Here is a 25,566-nt window from a genome sequence, read left to right on the forward strand (position 1 = left end):
CTCTCTAAGAGGACTTCTTAGGAGATTTCTTTGATGTTTGCAAATTGGACAAGTTATGGATTTTGCTATTCATGATCCTCTTTCTTTCTTTTTTTCTTTTTTTTTTACCCTGCTTTCCTCTATGCTGTACATGCCCAGATGGGAATCAAATGAAGCACCAGGACAAAAATGAGGGATTATTTAATTTAATCCAAGAGAGGGTTTCATCACATCAGGCTAAATAATATTTATCTGTCCTCATTTTTCCACCAGGTTCATGTGGAATAAGACACAGATGACTCACTTAATGGGATTATTAACACTATTAAACAGTATTGAGCACTATGGTGTTTAATATTAATATTATGTTTTAAATTTGTATTGCCTGCATGGGAACATCCATGTGTGCTTAGCCTTCCCTCTTCCACATGTACCACTTGTATTCTGCTTTGTTGAAAAACTGAGGAAAAATTGAATTGTTCAAGGCCTATTTTCAGCCTACATTTGGTCACGGGAGAAGTCTCCTTTGGTCCTTGCTTGAAAAGAACTAAATGTGAGAAATGTAAGAAGCATGTGGATGTAGCCCACTCCTTTACTCACACATTTCCAGGTTCTTTGCCTCTTTATTGGACATACAATGTCTCATTTATTTATGCCACATCACTGAGAGCATTGTGGCAGCCCTCAGTGGTGATTTACCGACTGGCCACTTCTTCAGGTCAGCGTCAGCCTTTACACAAAGCAGAAATGTTCCTGCCACCTGATTAGGCACCCCTCAGGAGAGCAGTGGGAGGCCAAGGATTCTCTGGTAAAAAGGCTGATTAGCCTTCCTTAAAACAAACTTAAACTGAGCCAGGGGTAAATGATCTAGAAAGTAACAAAGTGCATCTAATTGGAGTAGAAATGGAACAAACTGTGCTCTTCCTTTTTGGCATCCTTTTATGTTTTAATGAGAAGTGATAAGCACCATGTCTGATGTTATTAAAGGGCTTGAGTGGATGAGCCCCTTGTCTTGTGCCAGATGCTCTATCCTTGACACCAACATAAACCAGAGTTTTCCCTGGGATGGATCCAAGGAGCAGAGGCCTGTCCTACACTGCAGCAGCCCAAGTTTGAACCTTGAAAAGCCCAGGCTTCTTTTCAGTCCTTCACATTGCAATGAGAACATCTGACCTCTCTGCTTAACCCCAACTTAAATTTGCCTTTGGTTTCTCTGGGCAGGGGGGTCAATTTGCAAAAACATTTGGAGCTGCTTGGTTCCCACCAGCATAAAGTTCAGGGGAGGTCACCTCACAGCAGTGCCACAGAGCCCAGCCCTGCACATCTGCTCCTTGTCACACGTGGAGCTGCACATCAGCTGTGCCGAGGACAGAACTCACATGGCTTCTCCTTGGGGCAGCTTCTCATGCTCAAAGTGCACCGAGGCTGAAGGAGGGTGCACAGGAATTCCTGCACAAGTCTCTGGCTGAGTTGAAAAGGAGGCACTGAAATGTGCTGCTGGAATAGGAATGTAATGAAAACTGTAATTATCAGCACTGGGCGCTGGTGAAATTACCCAGTTTTTTAATATCATGCTGCAGATTGCTCTGCTGTCCTGTACCCTCATATTCTTGTGGGACAGCTTAAAAGAGACAAAGGTGCTGCACCAGAGATGTTTGGGATCTCATAAAAATCACTCTCATCAATATCCCTTAACTATGCAAATAGGGATAATATATTAATTTCCAAGTGGAGGGGAAAAAAAGAGGGGGAAAGGCCTTTCCTGTGTTTAATCCTAAAATTATGTCCTGTAGATACTGAATATTCTCCTTACAGCCCTGGAGGCAAGTCAGTAAGAGCACATTGGACTGTGCTTTGAAGTTCACCAAGGGCTGGCTGTCCCCTCACCAAGCACACAGCTGTACAACATCCTACACAAGGCAAGAACGAGGACTTGAATGACTTCTTGGTCCAAACAGGAATCAGGCTGAGCCAGCTCCCTTGCCTTGGTGTGTTTTAGGAAGCTAATTGGGATTCTGGGGAGCTAAGCCAAGCCTCTGTCCCTCCTAATCTGCCCACTCTGAGTGAGAGGTAGCAGTGCCAGCCCTTAGAAAGGTGCCAGTTGTGTTCATAAACGCACTCAGATTTTCAGGCTGAAGGTGTGGGGATGGGCCAATCATTAGTTCTCAGTTTAATTTTGTTTCCAGGGGTGCTGTGACCTCCTGCCCACGGAGGTTTGCAGGCTGTGCAGCTGCACAGGGCTGGGATGTCACCACTGGCAGGCACAGCTGCCAGCATTGCTCACAGGTCAAGCTCCCAAAATTATGAGACAGTCCAAGGGGGGAAGGAAGAAACCTAAAGCTTGGAAAAAGGCAGGGGGGAAGAAATGTCTGAAGCTTAAATGTTTGTGGCAGCTCCCAAACTATGGTGAGAGGTGCTCCTGTCTCTGCAGTCCTGTTCAAAGCCAGGGTTCAACCAAGAGCCAGGCTGCATTCCCAACTCCACCCTCAGCTCCAGCAAGGCCAGACCAATTCTCCCAGCACTTGACAAAGCAGATCTATCCCAGGGAAGAGTTTTTCCAGCATGCTGGGACAAAAATCTGGCAACGCCTCTGGACAGCTTTAGCCATCAAAACACTCTGGGGCCTCTCATTTGTTGGTAAGATTTTCCTATGATTCCTTGTTTGGTTTTCTTTTTATAGATTTTTTTGTCTTGCCTGTGAAATGACAAACCCTACATGTGTTTGCTTTATTTCTGTCCTTTTAAAACTGCTCTTAACAAAGGCAGCAAAGAGATGCAGGAGGATGGAAGAGGCTGTGGGGGGATCAGCTGGGCCATGTCAGGGGTGCAGTGCCTATGGAGCAGTCTGAAGCTTGGCTCCATCACTCAGGGCACAGGTGAACATTTTTTGGAGGCTGAGGGATATTGGGGCGCCCCTTTCCTGCTCCTTCCATCCCAGTTGATGCTGTCCCAGCTCCATTTCACAGTGCAGGGCAGGAATTCCCTTCTCCTGCAGAGTTTAGGAGAGCATTGAAAGATTGCTTCATGCCAATCCAGCTCCAAAACGCAAATCTGTTCAAACAAATTGGAACAATTTGTGAATGAGCGGTACTTTTATCTCTATGGAAATGCCCAGACCTTCCAGCTCAGGCTGTATTTCTGCATTAACTCAAAGTGAATGATCTCATAGCCTTGAATTAAATCACTGGGGATGATGATGGTAAAGCTGGCTTTATATTGATGGTGTCACCTTATTGTCCCTGCTCTGTGTCTCCTTCCCTGTGTCAGCACGGCAGTGAAAGTCCATTGTGGATGTTCCAGCATCCCTGTCACTTAATGCAACTGTCCCTGGTCTCCCAGGATAGATGGCTCCATCCTATCCTTCTGAGGAGCTACACAAAGGGGATTTTTTTTTTTATTTATTTATTTTTATTTTGGATATGCACGCAAATACACAGCTGCACAAGGGGACTCGTGCACGTCAAGGAGAAGAAACACCTTGAAAAATCCCTTTCCACATCCAAAGGCCTGCAGAGAGGAACAGCAGGAGGAACAGTGAGAAACTGATCCCAGCCCTGGGACTGCATCAGGCTAAATAATATTTATCTGTGCTCATTTATCCACCAGGTTCATGTGGGACAAGACACAGGTGGCTCACTTGATGGGATTACTAACACTAATAAACACTATTAAACTTCTGAAAAGCTCACAGCACTAAACTCTCACCATAATTTTTATTTTTATACGTACAAATTTACAACAGCAAACAGCAAATTCTTGAAGACAGACTGGAGGCCTGTCCCTAGTATACAGGATGATATCACATTAATTTCTGTGTCTCAGCTCTATTTCATAACACCCAATTTTTCTAACCCGATGCCAAAATAATTTTTCTAAACCACTAGCAAATTTATTCTATTCTCTCCTAATAAAAATTGAGATGTCCTGATCAAGGGTTTGATGCAAAAGTGAAAGGAGGTAGTGATAATCTTTCCACTGGCCTCAATAAGCTTGGATAAAGACCCTGAAATAAAAGTTAATGTGTATCAGGAGAAACAGTGAGCTGGAAGTGAAACAACATAGATAAATCTATTGCCTAAAACTGCTGCAGGAATAGCATTTGTCTGATGTTTTAGTATGGTTAGATTCTAAAATACATTCCCTATGTGGTTAGAGCAGGCATTTTCCTTAAATGAAAAAAAATGGAGCCAGTCAGATTTCTCAGTTTGAATGCTGATGGCATTTTTCATTTTTATGCCCTGCTCCAAAGCAGAAAAGCAGGAGATTTTGCTGAAGCGATAAGGGAATTTATACATTCACAACAGATCTGCACTATTATGACTCCAACATGTAATGCTGAGGCAATAAAATTTATGACTGTCTTCCTCAGTGCCTTAATGAGGCATTGCAAGGCTCACTGTATATTTGCAAATGTCTTAACAGATAATGATTTTTAAAAGGACTGGAGTACAGCTGCCAGCACAAATGGTCATAACACCAATTATCTTTGCAGGATTTAGTCATTACGTGGAATCAGAGGCACAGCTGAATCACAGGCCAGTTTTCTCCTCCAGTTTGAGAGGGAGGTGAAGGGAATGTGTTTCTCCAGACCCATCTCCTGTTAGCTTTCCTCTCTACTGCTGGCATAATCCTAGCAATTAAACTGAGCCTCCTGATGAGACTTATTATCTTTAATCCGGTTTGTTACGGGGCAGGAGCGGTTTCACTAATCCCTTTTTGGCACTCCTGCTCTTCCAGCTCAGCCCTCCTTGTGACAGGAGCAGGGCAGCTCTGGGAGCACATGGCAAAGGCTCCCTGAGGGATGAGGGGCTGATCCTGAACCCACAACCAGCTCAGAGTCAAGTGGCACCAGGGAGAGATGGGGAAGTGAGTGCACTGACAAAATCAGTCATAGAAATGAATTCCTGGCAGAAAACTCTCAATTTTCACACATCTCTGGGGCTGGAAATGGCAACAGAATGAGTGGGATCTACATTGTTCCCTATCTCCAAGCTCCCCAAACTCCTCCATGGTTTTTGGAGTGAGTCTGTTTGTTTGGGGAGGAAATGGCAAACCATTAAAACCTTCCATCCCTTCTATTTCACTGCCAAGGCACGGCCAAACCCAGGGGCTTGTTTTAGGTTAGGCCAGTATATGGGAGTTTGGAATGCTTCATAAATATGCAATCATAGAATCATGGAATGGTTTGGGTTGGAAAGGACCTTAAAGATCATCTAGTTCCAGCCCCCTGCCACAGCCAGGGATGCCACCCACGAGATCAGCTTGCTCAGGGCCCCAAACAGCTTGGCCAACAACTGATGGTAATTTCCCTTCCCCTAAATTCTGACTCAAACAATAGGAAGTAGCAACTTATTTATTTCCCTTCAGAAGAAGGACATGTGTGGCCCGTTGACCTCTTGAACCTCCCCTGTGTGTTTTCAGAGTGAAGGGAGAGCCCTTTATGTGTCATTTTTCCCTGGTTCCTGTGAACAGGCAGGAGGAGGAAGGTACCACACACAGCCTCCCCAAATACCTTACCCCATGTGCCTCTCCACCCTCAGAGGTCTCTGAGAGCAGCCTTTGGTGGAGCATTGGGTCAGCAGCTCCTGGATTGCACAGCACAGGGTCCTGGGGGGTTGTGAGACACCCAGGGCTGCTCTGCTGAGCAGTGACTCAGCTCCCCACCAAGGCCAGGCCTTTACTCATAGGTCGTGATGAAGTCATTAATCCTGAATTTCCACCACGCTGGACTGCAGCTCAGGCAGCTCCCACGGCCTCAGAGTTTATCTGAGCAATTCCTCCTCAGGCAGCTCCCATGGCCTCAGAGTCTATCTGAGCAATTCCTCCTGGCCACGGGGAGATTTCCAGACTCTGATGTGCCCTGCCACCCCCCAGCAGCCCCAGTTTATTGCCCAGCTCTGAAGGACAAACCTTCACCTTGCTTTCTTGTCTGCTCCCACACCTGACTGGCCAGACAAGGCAGAAATCAGTTTATTAATTTAGCTTTCAGGTCAGGCATGAAAGCAAAGGATGTGATGAGCTCACTGGCCTAATGTCCTTAGCTGCTTGGGTTGATTTAAGGTATGTGTTTTGGTAAGGTCCAGAGACCAATTTTTCCTGTCTAATAAAGCAGATAAATGAAAAGGAAACATTTGCCTCAAAAATATTTTGTGCAAATGCCCGTGGTTTTTCTCTCTGAAATAAATGAGATTTTTATTTTTGTCTCATTCACTTGGATGCACTTCATAGGATCACAGAATAGTTTGGGTTGAAAGGGATCTTAAAGGTTACCCAGTGCCAGTGCTTACACCTTCCTCCATCCCAGGCTGTTCCAAGCCCCATCCAACCTGGCCTTGGACACTTCCAGGGATAGAGAAGCCACAGATTCTCTTCCCTCCAGAGACAGAGCTCCATGTGAGGCTCTAAGCAGTAACATTTTGCTGATTTTCCTTAGCTGGGAAATCCTGAAGAGAAAAAAAATTATTCTGTGGGTTGCACTTCTCCCCATTCTCATCCCCTACAATTTCTTCTTAATCTTAATATTCCATAAACACATCCACCTTAGTATATGGTGCCACTGCAGGATGAAAACTGCCTTGAAATAAGTGCTGTATAAACCATGGAAGGCAGAGAAATTCCCAATCCAACCATTAAACACAAGAGGAAATGGTGACAAAACATCCTGGCAGCTGCCTGCCCACACCTGAGAGCAAACAACACTTCTGGAAGTGAAGATCCCTCTGAAATTTTGCCCATTTTGGAGCAGCATCCCATGAGCAGGTAGAATGTGAGCATTAATTTGTGGATTGCAACATCCACCGAGGTCAGGGTGAAGACTCAGCTCTTTTATGGACTCACGTTGCTAAGAGCAAGGGTTGCTTTCATTAACCAACCCACAAATCCCATGTGTGGTATTATTTCCCTGTTTTTCAGTGCTAAGAAATGTGTCTATATAAAACCTCTCAGAAATATTGCTCTAAGGATTCTGTAATTCATTGTAACTCCCAGCCCTAATAACTACAAGGTGATTTTTCATAGATTTCTAAAATTGGCAGGCTAATATTTCTTGGATCAGTCAGAAAAGAAATACTGCCCTATCCTTTGCTTATCCTTTCCTCATCAACAAGTGTAATTACAAAACCATATTTCCCCAGCTCAGGATTTCAGGATTCCCTGTCAGAGCCATTTTCCCATCCTCCAGGAGCCAATCTGAATCCTATTACTCCAGGGGAATGTCAACTGATTCATCTCCCATCCCTGATGCCTTTAACTTCCATTGCTCCCTATCAAATATCTGTCACAGCTGGAATGGATGAAAAGCAGAGATATTCTCACCAACCTAAAACTGAAAGACATTCACACTGAGGAGGAAAAAGAGAGATACAGAGGTTTCCATCTTCCCCAGAGAGAGTGGGACAGAGGAACCTCTGAACTCTGGGGAGGGAACAGAGCATCAGCTCCAGAATAATAAAAAAAAAACTAAAAAAAAAAAAAACAAAAACAACAAAAACCCAAAAACTTTCTGCTGATGGAGGGGTCTATCTGGGACCATTTACTGCTGTCATTTAATCAGCTCAGAGGTTTAACCTGCACTGGGAAACAGCCACCTCTATGGAAGCCATGAGTGTGATGTGGAAGAAAAATGGGATTCCTAAGCCAAGAAGAGGAAGATCCTTTCCACACAAAGGTTATGGATGCTTTTAATTCCAAAGCCCCATGTGCCAGGGCAGCAATAATTGATGCTGGAACTTGACAAGCCAGATCAATGATTAATGGTGGGTTTGCTAGTTTTGAACCAAGAGCTGCAGCAGAAGTTAAATCCATTTGTACCGTGTCATAGGAGGGGTGTGCTTTTAAAAAGACAGGCAGAAATCGGCAGGATGCTTTACAAGGAGTCTGGCGGACAGAATGATTTTCTGCATCCTTTAATAACAGCTTAATTTCATTCAAGGCATGCCACATATTCAGGTTACCACAAGCACGGGGTGGTTTATCTGACAAGTGGTTGTGATGGATCTCCTGTATGTTAAACACTTTCCTTCAGGAAGCGTCAAAAACATGACTGATTTTCCTTTTATCCCTGTGCCGTGGGGAGTTCTGTTGCAATTCCATGCACTTTGTCAGAATTCAAACAAAAATCCAGGCAGGCAGGAATGAGCAAAATGGAGTGCAGGCAGTGTGTGTCATTGCTTTTGGTGGGAAAGAAGGAGTGGTATGATTCTCACCTTTGAAAAGATCTTTACCACAGGTGGAGCACCCCTTTGCCTGAATGGCAACTGGTCTCTAATTTCCAGCCCTGCTCTCCAAATTGTTGGATGTGAAACCAGGATCAGCCCTGAAATGTTGCTAATCCCAGGTATAAAGCAATCAAGAGTTAATCTTCAAGTTCTCATCAGTGAAATTACCCTGTGTCAGCAGTGGGCTCCTGACTTGTGCACACAGGTCAGGATTTGACTGATTTGTGATGATTCACAGCAGAGATGCAGCAGTGATAAATGTGGCAAATGCTTTATGAACAGCAGCCCCGTACTGGGGAGGTGCCAATGGCATGTTCTCCTCAGGGATGGCATTTTGGGAGCACCCCCTGCCCTCCCTGTGGTGCAGGAAGGTGCCACCATGGCATGGCAGTTGTGTTTTAAAGCAATGACACAAAACTGTCCCATCAAGCAGGACACTGTCACCACTCACATTTTTACCATGTGAACCCCAACTCAAGGTAATCAGAGCACAGATTCTCCTTCCCTGCAAGAATGAATGCCTGTTGCTGAAATATTTCCAACACAGTGAAAGGTTAATGTATGCATTGCCATGCATACGATTAACACTTCATCTCTTGTAGCACATCACCTTTTAAAATTAGCATTGCTTTTGTCCATTTGTGGCAGGAGCTGGCATTTCCCTTCATTTTGTTCATATCTTTAATTTGCAGTGCTGTTTTTCTGTCCTCCACATGTACCTGCAGCCAAACCTCATTTCTGAGGCTTGACTCCTCATTTCTGAGGCTCATTTCTGAGCCTGAGCTGATTTCCCAGCCTGTGCCCAACACTGGAGTGCTCCTGAGGCAGCCTGTGGGCAGGGAAATGTAACTCTGATTTTTTAAGATTTTCTAAGCCTTCTGATGTTGACATTCTTGTAACAAACTTTCTCACACACTTTCTGTAAATAACTTATTGTTTTGCATTATTTTATGGAGGAGGAGAAATTTGATGGACCGTTGGTTTGTCCAGTGTCATTGGAGAGGTGGCACTGTCACCCTCCAATCCACTGTCACTTTTGGAAATCTAGAAATGTTGGAGTCAGAAAAAGAAACTTCCCTTTTTTCACCTTGAGAACAGCAGTGTGTGAGCTCGTGTTGTTTCATGTCCTATAGTGATGGGGAAGGATGGGAAGGATGGGAAGGATGGGAAGGATGGGAAGGATGAGAAGGAAGGATGGGAAGGATGGGAAGGATGGGAAGGATGAGAAGGAAGGATGCTCTGCTCCTGTTCCCTCTGCACCCACAGCTCCCAGGAGCTCCCTTCAGGCTTCCTGCCAGCCCAAGCCTGCAGCACGAGGTGCAGCAGCTCCTCTCTGCCAGTCCAGCCCCTTGGCAAAGCCCTGCATCACCCAGGGATGCTTCAGCCTGCCCTGTCATAGCTGAGATGGTCACAACACAAAGCAACACACTCCATTTTCAGAGGGCTTCAAACTGGTTTTATTCTAGCCTGCATGTTTTTTATACATTCTTACACAACTCATCAGTTTACACTTTACTCATTGGTCAGGAAAGACAAACAAAATGCTCGTTGGAATAGACAGTTGCAGGTTCCTCTTATTTATCCTTTTTGCTTTCTTGGTTTCTATGTCAATGACCTTGGTAGGAAATTCTTTCAGAGATAAACATGGATCCTCTTCTCAAACATGGTCCTCTGATCAAACTTCTCTCTGGCTCTCAGAAGTCACTGTACAACCTCTTCCACAGTCCCCCTCTGTCCCAGCTCCATCTCAGCTCCTCTTGTGACATTTTGACATTTTTGGTTCACCTGCCGAGCTGCTCCTGCTGATGGTGTGTGTCAGTGCTCCCAGGGGGTGTCAGCTGATTGCTCTGCTGCAGCTTCAGCTTCTTCTGGAATGATCAAGGCTTTATTAGACCCAGACCAGGAGCTGACTCAACTCGGGGATGACTGAAGCGTTCAGCCCATTTAACATCTGAGAGCTCAGTGCTGGAAGTCAAGCCATGTTGGTTTTTTTTAGTTTTTTTTATTAAGGTTGGGACTGAAAGTGTTCAAGATTATATTTTGTGTTTAGACTTAGATGCTTATTATTTTTATTTATATTATAGTCTTACAAGTTGTAAGTTTTGTAGTATTTTATTAATAAGTTATATAACTCTTTTGTATTTATCTCTATAAGAGATTTTATTTATAAGTTTCTCTATATATAATAAATATATATTTATAGATTCATAATAATTATATTATATACATAACAGATATATTATATATTATATATTATTATTATGAATATATAATTATATTATAGTCATATATAATATAGGAATATTATATATGTGAATGTAATATAGTTATATATTCATAATAATTATATTACATATAATAAATATAATTATTATATTTATATATTATATATTTATAATAATTTTATCTGTTTATTATATTATTATAATATTTTATCTATTTTTATGTTTATTCTCTATTATATCTCTAATTTCTGTTTATCTCTATATTTATCTCTATCTCTACCTACAACAAAGTAAACACACCTCAACATATAACAATCCAAACACCTTAAAAAACAATTCAAAAAACTTCTAGAGACAACAAATTAAAAACTCAAAAAAATCCTCACAACTCTCCATATAACTCTTCAACAAAACAACTCCACCAAAATAATAACAACAAAAGTCACCAAAAAACCATTCCTCCTCCTGCTGTTCCCATCCCTGCATTATCCTCCACAACAGGGGTGATGAGTGCCCTGCTGTGGGAGCTCTCTCCCTGCAGACAGGATGGATCACTCCCTTCCAAGCCCCTGAGGAGTTTCAAAGTCAAAATATTGGGAGAAAGAGCAAGGAGAAGGGTCCTTTTTTATTGTAGTTTTTGGAATTATTTTCCAGCATTGTAGGAAAAAAAAAACCAAAAAACCAAAAACACAAAGAAACAAACAAAAAAACAATGGAAGAGAAGGCTTTTAAAAGACCAAAAGAAATAAACATCAAGTGAAGTTCCTCTGCTCCAGTTGTCAGATCTGGAATTTTTAATACTTTTAACATATCCCAAATGCCTCTGGAAACCCAAAGGCCTTCTTGGGGTTTTTTGTATTTCATTTTAGCTTGATGAAAAATGAGCAAAAGCCCATGTTTTTGTTTTTCCAGCCTAACACAAAAGCTCTCTAAACAAGGAGGAATATCCAGGTCAACAAAGCAGGAACAGGCTGCACCATGGAAAAATAAAACATCAGCTCAGTTTCCAGAGAGGTGAAGAATCAAAGGCCTTGTCCCTGCCAGGAATTCCCGTCTCCCAGAGAAACTCAACAAACTCAAAAAGACCAGCAGAACACTCTCTAAAATGGAGTTTTATTTTTGTTCCCCATGGGAAAAGGGGATTTTTACATCTCCTGCCTCTTGCAAAAACCCTACATTTTCCTAACTGAAAGCTGGATACGTTTTCAGTGTGCCTCAGTGCTTTACAAATCATTTTGCAGTTTAGTCTCCCTTGCTCCCCTGCCATAGGAAGGGCTGAATTTTTGATTTATATTTCATAGGGGTAGGTGATGATACTTTTAAGGCATCTTGGAAAGCTGTCAGCACAAGGAGTCCTGCTGGAACATAATCCTCTGCAAAAACTGCCTCTTCATGAGAGGTATTTGCAGGCTGGCTCCCACCAGCTAAATCACAGCCACTCATAAAATATCATTGTAAGGTCTGTTCTTTCCCTAAATTGACTATCTTAAGGCAAAAATCCTCCAGCAGGTATTTTAGCCAGGGACTAAGGATACTTTATCCCACTTGAGCAATCCCACTCCCACTCATAAAAGTCCACATCATCTCAAAAGCAGCCCTCTGGATTTAGTCGTGCTTAGTCAGTAAAGCCCAGCCTATTCATTTTTGTTCTTCTCCTAAAAGTATTCCACAAATTCAAACACATCATGAAAATTGCACCAAACCAAAAATATTTTTTTAAAAAGTCATAATAATAAAGGGTATGTGGAAGGCTTCCAAGGATTCATTGGGAAAATTCTTTCAAATTCATGTGCATTTAAAAAAGCATTATTTCATTCCAGGCACACTGACAAAAAAATGTTAGGAACTAGATCTGGGAAAAATATTTTGGATTTGGTAAAAGGTGGAAGCTTTTTTTTTTTACTAGTTCAGTAAAGACCAACTTGCAAAAACCATTTTCATCAACTGCAGAACAACTCTGACTGAATTACAGCAACAAAACCCAGGTAAAACAGCACCTTCCTTAGGAATTTAAAGTGAAAATGTCAGGCTAGTTCAGCAAACACATTTATTTATGCTCCACATTTTGTTCTAAATTTCAGCAGTGGCCAAGGTGAGTATATTTATCTGAGGAGCTGATTCTGTCACCCTTCCTTGGCTGGCATCTAAGAAATTGCACATAATTACTGGAAAATACAAGGTGGGAAGGAACTCTTCTTCCTTGGATTGAGAACCTAAATGATGACACGTCCTTAGAACCACAGAACCATAAAATAGTTTGGTTTGGGAGGGACCTTAAAGATCATTTTGTTCCAACTCCCTGTTATGGGCAGGGACACCTTCCACCAACCCAGGCTGCTCCAAACGCTGCCCAACCTGGCCTTGGTATTGAACACTGGGAGGAAATTCATGTAAACAAAAAAATCATGGCTCCAAAAACGTGTTTTCCCCCTTCTCTGCTCCACTTTGGCTGCCCATGGCCAGCTCTCAGTCTTGCTGCATCCCTCTGTAGCTGCCAAACCTCCCAAATGCATCCTCCATTGATTTCCCTCTTTTTGCTGGATCCTCTTTTAGCCTTTTTATGAAGCTGGCAGCTGCAATAAAATATGCAAAGTCATGAAACTCCCAGGGCTGCCTTGAGCTCATCGAGTTTGGCACAAAGGCCAGCAAAGGGCAGAACCTTCTCCCTGATGGATGTACAGAAAATGCTCCTTTCCAAAGCAGGACAGCCACAAAATGCTGCAGAAAATCCCTCCAGGCATCACTGAGGACCACAGGACATGGCAACTCCTCTCGTGGAGTAAAAACAGTTGAGAGCAGCAGGATTGTAAAGGACAGAAAGATGCAGGAGGTGGGGAAGCTCCAGCCTTTTTTACATGGTCTGTAAAAATAAATTCATAAATAAAAAATTGTCTCTGGGTGACCTCATTGGCCGTGCTTTCATCTGTAGACACTGCAAATTGGGAACAACGAGGCACTTCAGCAAATTGGAAAAGTCACTGAAATAGAAAGAAGAGTGATTCTGTTTCAAGCAGAACATTGTTATTTTTGTCAAGTGTTTACCAAAATATAAGTGGAAAAATGATTTTGAAAATCCATCTCTGACATCACTCAAGGCTCAGCGAGGGCAAGGGGATGTGGAGTAGTTTCTGTGTAGATGTGATTGACTCTATACTAGAGATGGATGTGGACTATCTGACTTCATCAGCTTAATTAATTATACACTAGCCCAAGTCAGATTAGGTAATTGCATTTCTAATTGATCAGCAGTCTTACCAGGAGGTGGATGCAAGCCAGATATTTTAAAATATCCCCACTATTCCACTTGCTTCCAAATAGATGTTTTAGCTCTGAATTTGAAGTCAGAGCAGCTCCCAGCAAAGCAACAAGCACCAGTTTCAGTGTGGTGATGCCTTCTGGGCTATTTGAAGTGCAGATGCATTAACAGGGTGGAAGCTCTGCCTCAGCAAAGAGGGGCATCACTCTGAGGTAATTATAGATACATACCTTGAATGTCAGGGACTTGCCATAACAGATCTACATTTGGGAGTGGGGTTTTTATAAATAACATGGCACTTGGCACATCTCCCACTGCAGCAGGGACTGGGGCTGTCATGCAAACACGTCCCCACGGTGCCTCAGAGGATCTGCCGAGCAGCCTGGCTGACACTGACATGTCCTGCTTCTGGAGATGTGTTAACCAGCACTAAATTTGTTCTGATCCTATCCTGGCTTTGCTGTTCCTACACAAGAAGAGCTCTGGGTCAGGAGCTGCTGCCTTATAGTTGTAACATATGGGCTCAGGCAGTGCCAGGCATCCTCCGTGGGAAATTGTAGTGACACTGCTTGCTAAATGCTGCGAGGAGATCACTGGAATTCATCGCTATTTTCATACCTCTGTGACAGGGGGAACTAATTCAAGGCACTTTGAAAATGCAGCTGATGTGCTCTGAAGGCTGAGACAACACGGGCTGAGAGCAAAGGCCAAGAGCAAAATTCTTTCCGAGGAAGCTGAGCATGTGTTGGATATGCAGGGACCTTCTAAAGCAGTGGGAAATGCAACTGCTGCAGAAACTCCCCTTGCACAGACTCTCTCCCTTCCAGAACTCAGAAGGTTTTGAAGCCAGCTTTTCCCAACCTCAGCCTACTCCTCCCCTCTCATTTCAGCTTCTCCAGCCAGCAAGAAAAAGGAAAGAATTAAATATTTTGAAAAAGGACAAAAAAGAACTGGCAGGAACTAAGGAGATTATCAACTCAGATAGAGAGCAATCCCCTTTAAAACGTCTGGCTTTGAAATGCAGCCCTCGAGGTACATTTAGGGCAGCTCCTATCGAAATTGGTGGCAATTAGGCACTTAGGTACCTCAGCCTTCCCACTCCCCAGCAGTGAAGAAAAGCTTTGGAGTGCAGCCCCTGCAGGAAGAATTAGTTTGGAAAAGGGAAATGGGTTTACAAGTTGTGAACTCAGACAAGGACATTCTAACAACAAAAACCTGGCCGACTGCTTTGTTCAGTCACAAAAGCCAACCACCATTTGGCTGAAACCTTCGGTTTTTCCACCGCAGCTCCTTAAATGAGCTTTTGGAAGGTCAATTTGCAAGAAGCAGATAAAACCAGCTGCCAGTAAGGAAATGCCAACTCATAGTGGAGAAAGGCCGTGTTGGGAAGTGAGTGCAGATGCTGGGGTTCAGCAGGACCAAAAAACGTCCCCACCATCAAGTAGGAGCTGAGCGAAGGCACGAAGCTCCTGCAGCAACTCTTCTGTGGGGGAACCTGCCCGTGCCAGGGCTTCAAAAAAGCACAACAGAACCAAAAAGTTCTTTTCCAAAACAAGCTTTTATTAAAAAAACAGCACAGACCACTTCTTGCTGGACGCCTTCCTCTACTTCTCCCCCTTTCCCCAAAGAGTCACATGGTTTGTGCTCTCTTTTTATTGCACAGCTTCTCCCCCAGACTTTCTTCCTCACCCAAAACCCTGCTGAAGATGGAGACAGGGCTTGCACAAGCAGAGGCTTTTCAAGAAAGTTTAAAGGGAAGTTCTGAACAGCCTGGCTGCATAAATGCTGAGAAGAATGTGAATATCTGCCTGCCTGTGTCTGAAAATGGAAAGAAAGGGAAGGAACTGTTCAAGGTGTTTCAGGAGGTTATAAATGAAAATAATGAGATAGATTTCAGAAAGAAATGTTAAGGCTGAATATCAAGGGGAATTTCCTGACAGTGGGTGCTTCTAGTGGTTTCTTAAGGAAAAGTGAGGGATGAGTTATCACTGAAGGCATTTCTAATTGATCTAATTGATCTAATTGATGAAATGGAGAAGGCACATCAGTCAACACTGCACCACTGGGCAGGGGTGGGCAGACCAGTCCTTCTCCACCTGCCCTAAACCCTTCTTACCAACAGTAATGTTACCCTAATGCAGGTCCCCAACCAGCCAGAAGCAGCCAGATTTTTGTCACACAAATGCAGAACCTTGTGGAAATCTCACTGAATGTGTGTGATCCAAGGTTTCTGCTAATAAAGTTCCTGAATAATGCACAGAGCTACTCCTTCCCAGATTTCATTTATATCAGCATCTTTAGCCTCCAGTTACAAAGTACCCTTTTACTCAGAAACCATGGGGTTTTTGCATAGGTTCAGCAATAAAATCACAGACCAGTTTTCAACAATTCCGGGGATGGGGCAGCCACAGCTTCTTTGGGCAACCTGTGCCATTTTCCTTTTAAATGTAGCCCAAGGTGTAGGAGGAAAAGCAGGAAAATTAAAGTTTCTGCACTTGTCACACGCTTCACACGAGATTTATGAACTACACCATCTGCACATAAACCAGCCCCAACCACAGGAGAACTGGATCCCCTCCAATAATCTGTTCCTGACTTAGCCAGTGACCTTGAAAATCATTAATCTGTGCACTAAAATCGTTATAATAATATATATTTTATTTTAGTACTTCACTATCTGCCCCTCAAAGCTGTGATGTTGGAAATTATACAAACTTTGTAACAGATTTGATTCTGCATCAAACAAATCATGTTAAAACTAATGCCAAGTTCCTGAATTAGGCATGTACCTTCTCATTCAGAATCTGGGCCTTTACCTATGGGCCTGAAATCAGATTTTGTCTCAGTCCTGTTAGCAGAAGGGAGAGCAGAGAGGTGCAGCTCTACTTTTAGCCTCTGACACTATAGCTGGGAGCTCCTATTTGTGAATGCACTGTGCTACAGGATTAGATGATAAATAAGGCAATAAAGCTCTTCTATCCCAGAAACAGAAGACAGGTGCCTAGAGATGCTTGCAAGCATCCCTGTTCCTTGTATGCATGTTGAAACATCAGTTTCTAAATCAATAGCATTCAACTTGTTCAGAGAAAACTGGGTGCAAAGGCAGGGCTGTGTGATAAAGTTGTGTCATACTGGCTCTCCAAAAGCCAAAGGCTTTTTTTCCCAAAGCTTCTTACAATTGTTCTGCTCATTGCATCTAATCCTGAAAGATCCCAGTGATGGAACATATGAGTATCAAAGGAGGGATTACATTTACTGTAACTTCAGAGTCTTTTTCCTGCTCCCTCCAGGTGGATTTAGAAATGCTTGTTTAGTTTCCATTCACTAAAGGTTTTAATCTCCCCAGAAAACAAGAGCATACTTAGAAATTATCCAAATGGCAAAAATATTTCTTCTCCACACTGGTCACCAGTGAGATTCTTGACATAAAAGCAAAAGAGGGAACAAGTCACTTTGCAGCAACAACATACAAGTCTGATTAACCATATACTCTCCTTTCCTCCAGCAGCTAAAGAAATGTATAAAAACTCCAGTGCTGCCCAGTAAAAGTTGGGTATTGCAATGAGCTGGAACGGCTTGGCTCTACACAGAGAGTGTAATGACTTGGCTAAAGTCAAAGAGCAAATCAAAATTACTCCCAGGACAAGGACATGGACATTCACATCTGTCACTGTGTGCTCTGCCCACAGAGGTGATGATGGAAAAGCAAATTCCTGCACCATTTCATCCTAAAAGTGTCCTGAAAACGTCTTCATGTGTCACTGCTTAACACTTGTCCTATTAGTAAATACGAATGTCAATGAAATGTTAATGTGACATTTTACCACAATCAGGGCATTAATTTAATTATGTAAAGATCCTCATTAATTAGATTCTCTAATTGCTAAGTTTTTTGGCTTCCTACACCTGAAATTATTAGCAGGATCTTCGTGCAATAGTTTCCATTCCAATATCTGTGTAAGGCCCCTGGACCTACAATGTTCTCCAAGACCCATTTAATAAAGTGAATTACTTTCACTGACATCCATGATAGTTTGGGGTTGTCATTGCAACTCCTACTTTTGATTTTAAAAACCCACCTCTTAACCAGGGAGCCTTAACTAAGGCTACTCCTTGATTTTACAGAACTTTATAAAGAGGAAAGCTTGCACACATGATCCAAAATCCATTTGACAACAGTGTTTTTATCTCTTTCTTGCCCTAAACCACCTGCTCTCTCTGCTGGGAAGGTGGAACAGAAACTTTTGCCAGCCTGTTTATGATAAATTTGTTAAAAACAAGCAGATGCTGGAAAGATTTCCAGGCTTGGTAGAGGACCATGTGTTTTTGTGCTTCAAATTCAGCAGTGTGGGGATGTGTTTGTATACATTGACCACATCTAAAGTCCAGCAACAGAAACTCCCATTGCCATCAGTGGCAAGACCATTGCTTGACTTTCCCAATAAATTCAAAGTACTCTCTACAGCATCCAGAAGCACCACCCCAGGATAAAATGTTATTTTTCTTTCACTTTAACAAGCAGATACCCAGGGAGGGTGGAGGGCTGGCTTCCTATGTTGTCAGAAAAATTCATTTCCAGCTGATGATGACAGGGAGCAGAGAACTGTGGGATGATAAACCATCCATTCTCCTTGCTTTGAGGAGCTCAGCACCACTGAGGGGTGAGCTGAGGGAAATTGGGCAGCAGTTGGGTTTGGGGCTGGAGGGCTGAGTGTCCAGGGGCAATGGGGCACACAAATCCTCTGATCCATGGCTCCAATGCACAGATTATCCAGCAGACAGCAAAGGGAACGCCAGGGACTGCCAGTCAGAAACTGCTGTGTCTGTCTGTCTGTCCTGTGGGAGCTGAGGAAGTCCATCAGCACGCTGGAGCTCCTTGCAGGGAGCACTGGGATGCAGTGGGGACACCAGGATCTGCAGGAAGTGGGATCTGAACATCCTTTGCATGAACAGACCACAGCCCCACAGGCCAGCAGCTCTGTTCCCACCACCTCCTCCTCATTTGTTGTCCCATTTTATTCTCGTTCTTTCAGGTGGAAATGAGTAACTCCTTCCAAAGGACTCTGCTGGAAAACAACTTATTTATGTCTCTTGCACAGCTGGCCAGAGCCTGTGCAGGAAATGCAGGTGATTTACCAGAGGCTGTTCACAAGGCTTCCTGCACAGCTCAGGGGCTCTTCCCTTCTTCTATTTCCTCTTCTTTTTCACTGTTCCCTGTTCCATGAGGGTTTGCAAATTCCTCTCCAAGGGTTCCAACCATGTTGCTGTAAAATTACTGATTCCTGGCATACCTAACAAAGTGCTCTGCCCCTTTCAATGCAATTTTTTTCCTGCATCTCTCCCAGTTCACAGCCTGCATCCTTCATCAGTCACAACCACATTTTGAGCTAAATGCAGTAGAAAACCACATGAACTGCGTGGTGATGAAACGAATTCAGTACACACCATAAATCACAAAAAAAAGTCCAAAAAGCATCACTCAGCACATACTGCACATATCCATTGTCACCAGCATCTCACAATCCTGAGTTTAAAGGTTTCCTTCTTGAACTGGCTGAGTATTTTCTGTCAGGTAGCACAGATTTATTTGCAGATCCCAAGGGCACTGATGATGATCCCTGATGGCACCTGCAGATGGTTCCTCACCTCATGCCATGGCACAAATCAGGGCAGAAATGTCTGAACTCACATCCAGCAGTCCTTGCCCTGCTCAGCAAACCTCACCTGTCCCCTCACTCCTTTCTCCTCCCACCTGTCCCTCCTCAGCAGCACCCTGCACTTTCTGAAACAACGCCCACCCTCATTTTGGCATGCCCTTGAGTTGATAAGAGGCCTGCTTCCAAAATCTTATTTTCATGTTCCAAGAGATTGTCCAGTTCCCCGTAGGGCCACATTTCCCAGCACTAGGTGTTATCACAGAATACAGAATCATTTACCTTGGAAAAGATCTCTAAGATCTTCAAGTCCAGCCAGGCCAGCACTGTCCCACATCCCCAAGTGCCACATCCCCACCGCTTTTAAATCCCTCCAGGGATGGGGATTCACCACTGCCCTGGGAAGCTGTGCCAGGGCTGGACAAACCTTCCTGTGAAGAAATTTTAATCCCTGTTTAGAAATATCTGATTTCTCTGCAGCCATACACATTTATACACACAGCCAGTGCTGTCTGCTTTTTACATGTTCCTGGCATCCTAATAAAAAGGATGTTCATGTTTCAGGGGGACTCCTCCTGTCAGAACAATTTCCCCATGCTCTGCATGGGTTAGAGCTGATCTGGAAGCAACAGGACTCTGATGGTGGAGAGGGAAGTGTCACGTAATTTCAGGAGCACACGGAGTGGAAGCACAATTCAAAATCTTTCTCTTATTAATATTTGATATGTTGTTTTCTTTCATCTGAGCTGGAGAAATCAGAGGAGTTAAAAGAAGCAAAATTATTTCAACCCCCACTTTGCTGTCCTGAGGGACTATAAACACCATTTTTCTTCCTTGATGTACCAAGTGAAGTGCCTGACAGGTACTGCATTAGGGAGCAGAAACACTCTGTGCTTTTCAGTCTGTTACAAAAGAAGGAAAAGCAAACCCAGCCAGGGTGTGCAGCTGGCTGGTGGCTCCCATGGCTGCTGGTGACAGCTCACGTGTGAGCCAGGAAACAGCTGCACAGAACGGGGCAGGGACACTGGTCAGGGGGCTGGTGACACTCAACCTTAGGCACAGCTGACTTGTTATTCTGCTCCCACGTGGTTTGGCTTTTATACTCTCCCTTCTGGAGTTATTTGTTGTTTTTTTACCAGCTTATGGCTGAGCAGAATTGTGTGGAACTGCCAAGGACACAACCACCTTCTCTTCCACTGCTGTGCAGCCCCCTGCCATTCCCCACTGCCACTCCACACAGGGAAGGGTCCAGGGACAAACCCCGAGTCCTCCTGGTCCTTCACATCCCACTCCACACCTCTTGGAACCCCGGGTACTGAAAGTTTGGTGCTTTCTTTTTTTGCTGAAAAACACAAAACCCTCAACAGAACACTACATCTGACCTGGGACCATGGAGAAGGCTTCCAAAATTAAATAATAGACAAAAAAACAACACATAGCCATCAAGAGAAATACTTACACACAGTCCTTCCTCTGCCACTGGACTAAGGGGTTTCCAGGGAGCAGCACTGGAAGCACATCCTGCTTGCACTGACATTTCTACAGGACATCTTCCCCTCCTTGGAAAACCTGCTCAAAAACAGGCTACACACATGTCAAGCTCCTGCTTGGCTGAAATTCTGAGGAAAAAAGATGACAGGCCAAGAAACCTTTATAAAATAAACCCTTATTAAATTACAATACATTGTAATTAGGAAACAGTTGGCTTCTGGTTGTAATGGTATGAATTATAACACCTGTATTGTCTCACCCTTCACATGAGACTGAAAATGGAATAAAAGTTTTATAACACCTCTCAGTTGCTACATCTCTAGGTCAGAAAAAGGGCACAATCCAACAGAAAAGAGACTTTTTGATGAGCTTATCACTGTAAAGTTTGAGCTTTAATTGCATTGGGCAAGTCTTTCAGCTTGTCTTGGCACCAGGTCACAAGGAAGGACTCTAAGTAACCGTGTCAGGTAGTGATGAAATGATAACAAAAGTCCCCAATGACCAGCAATTTACAGAATAGTGCTTTATTCTTAAGGGGAAAAAAATGGAAGCTTCGTGGAAAATCATCAGTTAAGGGCTTTGAATCTCAGACAAATCTGTGTTCAGTGCTAAAGGGTGGGAAAGTGGGAAAGCAGCACTCCAGAGAGGTGGTGGTGCTGCTGTTCCTCCTGCTGGTTATCACCTCTGTAGATTTTCCTGGCAGGGAAGAGCAGAGGGGATGAGCAGAGCCTGTGCTTGAGGCATCTTTCAGGATGGGAGAAGCTTCAGAGCCCTGAGCTCCCAGGCCTGCCAAGTGCCTCAGTGCTCCTCATAGGAGCCAGAATCCCCTTTTGCAGCACAAACCTGTAATAAATTAGGGGAAAGACTGATTGGTGCAGCTTATGAAACCCCTGCTCTGGAGATACCAGGGCAGGCCATGGGCTGACTGCTGAATGGTTCAGTGGGATCACAGGGACTGACTCCAGAGCCCACGAACAGGCACAGAACACAACTTTCGTTTCTGGCAGCAATTCTGTTAATCCAAGTAAATATTTAATAAAATGAGCAAGAGAGAATGGTATTTTCTTAAATGCATTTATCCTCTTATAAGGGAAAAAAAGGACAGAGATTAAAAGGGCACGTACGAATGCTAATTTTTTACTATGTGTTTTAATTTGCCTGTGGCAAAAAAAACATTCATTCAGGGTGGGAAAACACAGCAAAAGGCAGGAAATATCCAGTGCAAACAAGACACCAAACACTTCCAATTTAAATGCCCAGCTGGTTTCCGGCCATTTTTTGTGGCCACAGATCAACTGTGGGAAAATACCCATGATCAATCAGTCCCTCCTTTCTTCCTTTTCCCTACCTATGAGTGTCTTCATAATTCTGTGTTTCCAGAAAGTGCTGGTGAGCCTCACAGCTGAATAAACTCAGGAATCCCCTTAAAATGCTCTTCCCTGGGCTCAGAGGACCCCAGCTGCCATGGACACTGTAGTGCCAAAGCATTTCCTATCTTTTCCCATCTCCCTTCTCTTCCATGGATCCATCTCTCTTCTAGCCACAAAAAGCCCAGTTTGCTTTGATCACCAAAACCTGGCTGAGAATCATCCAGGGATGAGGCCTTGGGCTGGGAAAGTTCATCTTTTTTTGGATTATGTTGGACATGTTTTCTCTTTTCTGCCTTTGGTTCATAATTGTTCATGGGAGGGGAGTGTGTGATCCCTTTGTAGTCTTTAGATAGCCAAAGCTGGGCACAGTAGGCAATCCACACTGGATTCACTCCCAGCCCACAGCAGGGGCTTTGAAAGACAATTTTATCTCAGAAAATAAGGGATTCATGCTTGACCTTCTCATGGCAGACAGAGTTCAAATATGAATCCCTCTGCAGATGAAGATAAAGACTTCCTTTAAACTGCTCTAAAGGACACGTCCTCCTGCTACAGTTTTCCCAGTAGGAGGAGAGGACTTGCCAGTAGAAAAGTCTCCTTGCCAAGCTTCTTGTTCTTTGGTGACTGAAAAAAACAGATTTAGCCATTCTCCATTAATGCAGACCAGTAATTAAAACCATGTGACTCAAGTGTGATTACAAAAACAAAGAGAACTGTGCTAAGTTTTTACACTTTCTGACAGCAAAATCCTCCACTGAATCACGGGAATAACCATCCTCCTGCAAAGCTGGGAGTTAAATGGGAAGGCTTCAAAACCAGAGACAATGAGCCAACAGGACGGGTTTATTTCGGATGAGTTGTCTCTCAGTCCTTCTCCAGGAACCACCTGGAGTGATGCTGCCCAAGCTCAGGTGGTGCTGCTGGACAGACAGACAAAGGATGTGACCCCCACTGGGCTCAGCTGTCCAGTCTCTAACCCACAGAGGGAACAGAATCACTGCAAATCACCATCTTTTCCTTCAAATGAATTTTTCTTTTGGGCAGGAAAAGTCATCAAAGTTTTGTTTTGGCTTCCTCTTTCATTTAGAAAGAAAAAAATAAAACGCAGGCAGATGGGAGCATGTGTGAGAGCATAGAAAGGGCTGTCCTGCATCTGTGGAAAACAGACTCTTCCAAACCTCAGACCACCCTTTCTTTGGGAATGTATACTTTTTAAAAAGAGTTAATTACAGTTTTATCTCAGAAAATAAGGGATTCTTGCCTGACCTTCTTGTGGCAGCTAGAGTACACACATGAAGCTTGCTGAAGATTAAGACAAAGACTCAGTTTACACAGGTGTAGCCCAATGCTCTGCCTAAACCCTGCTGAACTTTCAGTGGCTCTGACACCCCCAGCCTCCCCCTGTGAAAGCAAGCCTTGGGTGTCTCCCTGCACACAGGACAGGAAGCAGGACTCTTCCAGGATATTCTGCATTTTCATTCCTCAAAAAAAACCCCAACAACTGCCTTCAGCTGATTTTTGCTCCCTGCACCTCAACTGCCACCACCCATGGGTGCCCACCAGTGGTGGCAACCTGCCACATGTCCAGCCTTGCACTGGGGTTGCCACCTAAGCACCCAAACACATCCCCCTGACTAGGAATGACAAGAACAAACACTGGAGTGTCATTTCCCCTGCACAAAACCTCCTCTGCCTTCTTCCTCCCCAAAAAATATGGAGCAGCCGTGCCTTTTTCAAACACAGCTCTCTTCATATGCAACTGCCTTCTGGATCCTGTGGTGTGACTTCCCACATGTGGATTTTTTCCATTGTCCTTGGCAGCTAGAGGAGTCAAATGCCAAGTGTGGAAGATATTTTCTATAGCCACAGCATCTGGCTTCCTGGCTGGTTGCTGTGTCAGTCGTGCTGTTGACTGTGGAGCTACCTCTGTTCCTGTTTGGTGTTTGAGTTGCCTCATCCCCATATGCTGTTTTCCTTTCTCACTTTTCAACTGCTTTGAACATTTTTCCAGAAATTAATACTTCCTTGCATAATTTCCACATGGGTTCAAGATGAGAGAGATTTCCCTGGAATGGTTTTTCTCCTCATGTTGGGAAGATTCTGGAGAAATCCTCCAAGTTCATCCCCAGTCACATTTATGATATTGCTGGAAGTTTTCCCATGGCTTTATGACAGATGGTATTTGCTCTAAAAACAACCATATTTTCTGTTTGCTCAGTGCTGCTCTGTACTATTGGTTGTCTCCTTTGGAAAATGACCTGCCTTCACCCCAAATCACTTTTTATCTAAAACATCTGGAATGCTGTTTTGTAGGAAGTGTATTAATTTGGTTTGTTCTGATTAACAGGGGCTACAACAGGCTGGTCCTCAATGGAAGATAATTTACAGACAGTTTGCATAAAACTGTGGGATACACCTTAGACAGAAGAGATGCATAAAACTATTGACAATAAAACTACTTTGTTTCACTGCAGCGACCAAGGATCAGTAGGAGCAGACTCAGCAATTTTGGTGGGGTTTAGTTGTTAATAAGTATTGTATAAAACCAGATTCTCAGCAGCTATAAATCAATATATCTTTATTGAGTCAAATGTAGCAGCTCAACCAGCCCAGAATCCAGCCCACTGCTTTCTCATCTGTCTGAAAAATATGGGGAGACAATGCTGGGAACAAAGAAAAGAGGGGAAAAAGACTTTTGACAACACTGAAGTTCTGCTACCTGAAGAGCAGTTCAAAGGCTGCCATTTTTTACCCATAAAGGAAAGCTGTCCTGCTGCTGCTGAGCTCAGCACTGCAGAGGGCACACAGGAAAAGCCAATTCCCCACCTGCTCCTGATTAAAATGAACATTTCTGCTTCTCTGCTAAAAAAGCAGCTGCACTCATGACACCAGGAGCACTGCGAAGCCAAAATATGCAGTGAAGAGGGGAAAAGATGGGCAGATAGTGACAGGACAAGGGGGAATGGCTTTAAACCAAAGGAGGAGAGGTTTAGATTAGACATTGGAAAGAAATTATTCCCCGTAAGAGTGGTGAGGCCCTGGCACGGGCTGGCCAGAGAAGCTGTGGCTGCCCCATCCCTGAAGTCTCCATGACCTGAAAGAAATCAATAAGCAGCTGTTAGACACCACAGCTCTTCAGCAGACAGGAATGAGCACATGAGAACTGAGGTCATTAATTAACAAAAATCTCAGTACCTTGTTAATTATGCCCTAAACCATGTATACTCCATGAATCAGTAGCTTTACAAAGCTGCACAACTCTTCAGCATTGCAATCTTTTCTGGTTTATACTACAACAGGGAAAATTCTTTTTTAGGGATTTTTTTCTTAGGTTGTCTTTTTTTTTTTTTTACATTACGTGGTTATGGGTTACAA

Source organism: Camarhynchus parvulus, chromosome 6 (genome assembly GCF_901933205.1).
Source record: "Camarhynchus parvulus chromosome 6, STF_HiC, whole genome shotgun sequence".
NCBI classification, from domain to species: domain Eukaryota; kingdom Metazoa; phylum Chordata; class Aves; order Passeriformes; family Thraupidae; genus Camarhynchus; species Camarhynchus parvulus.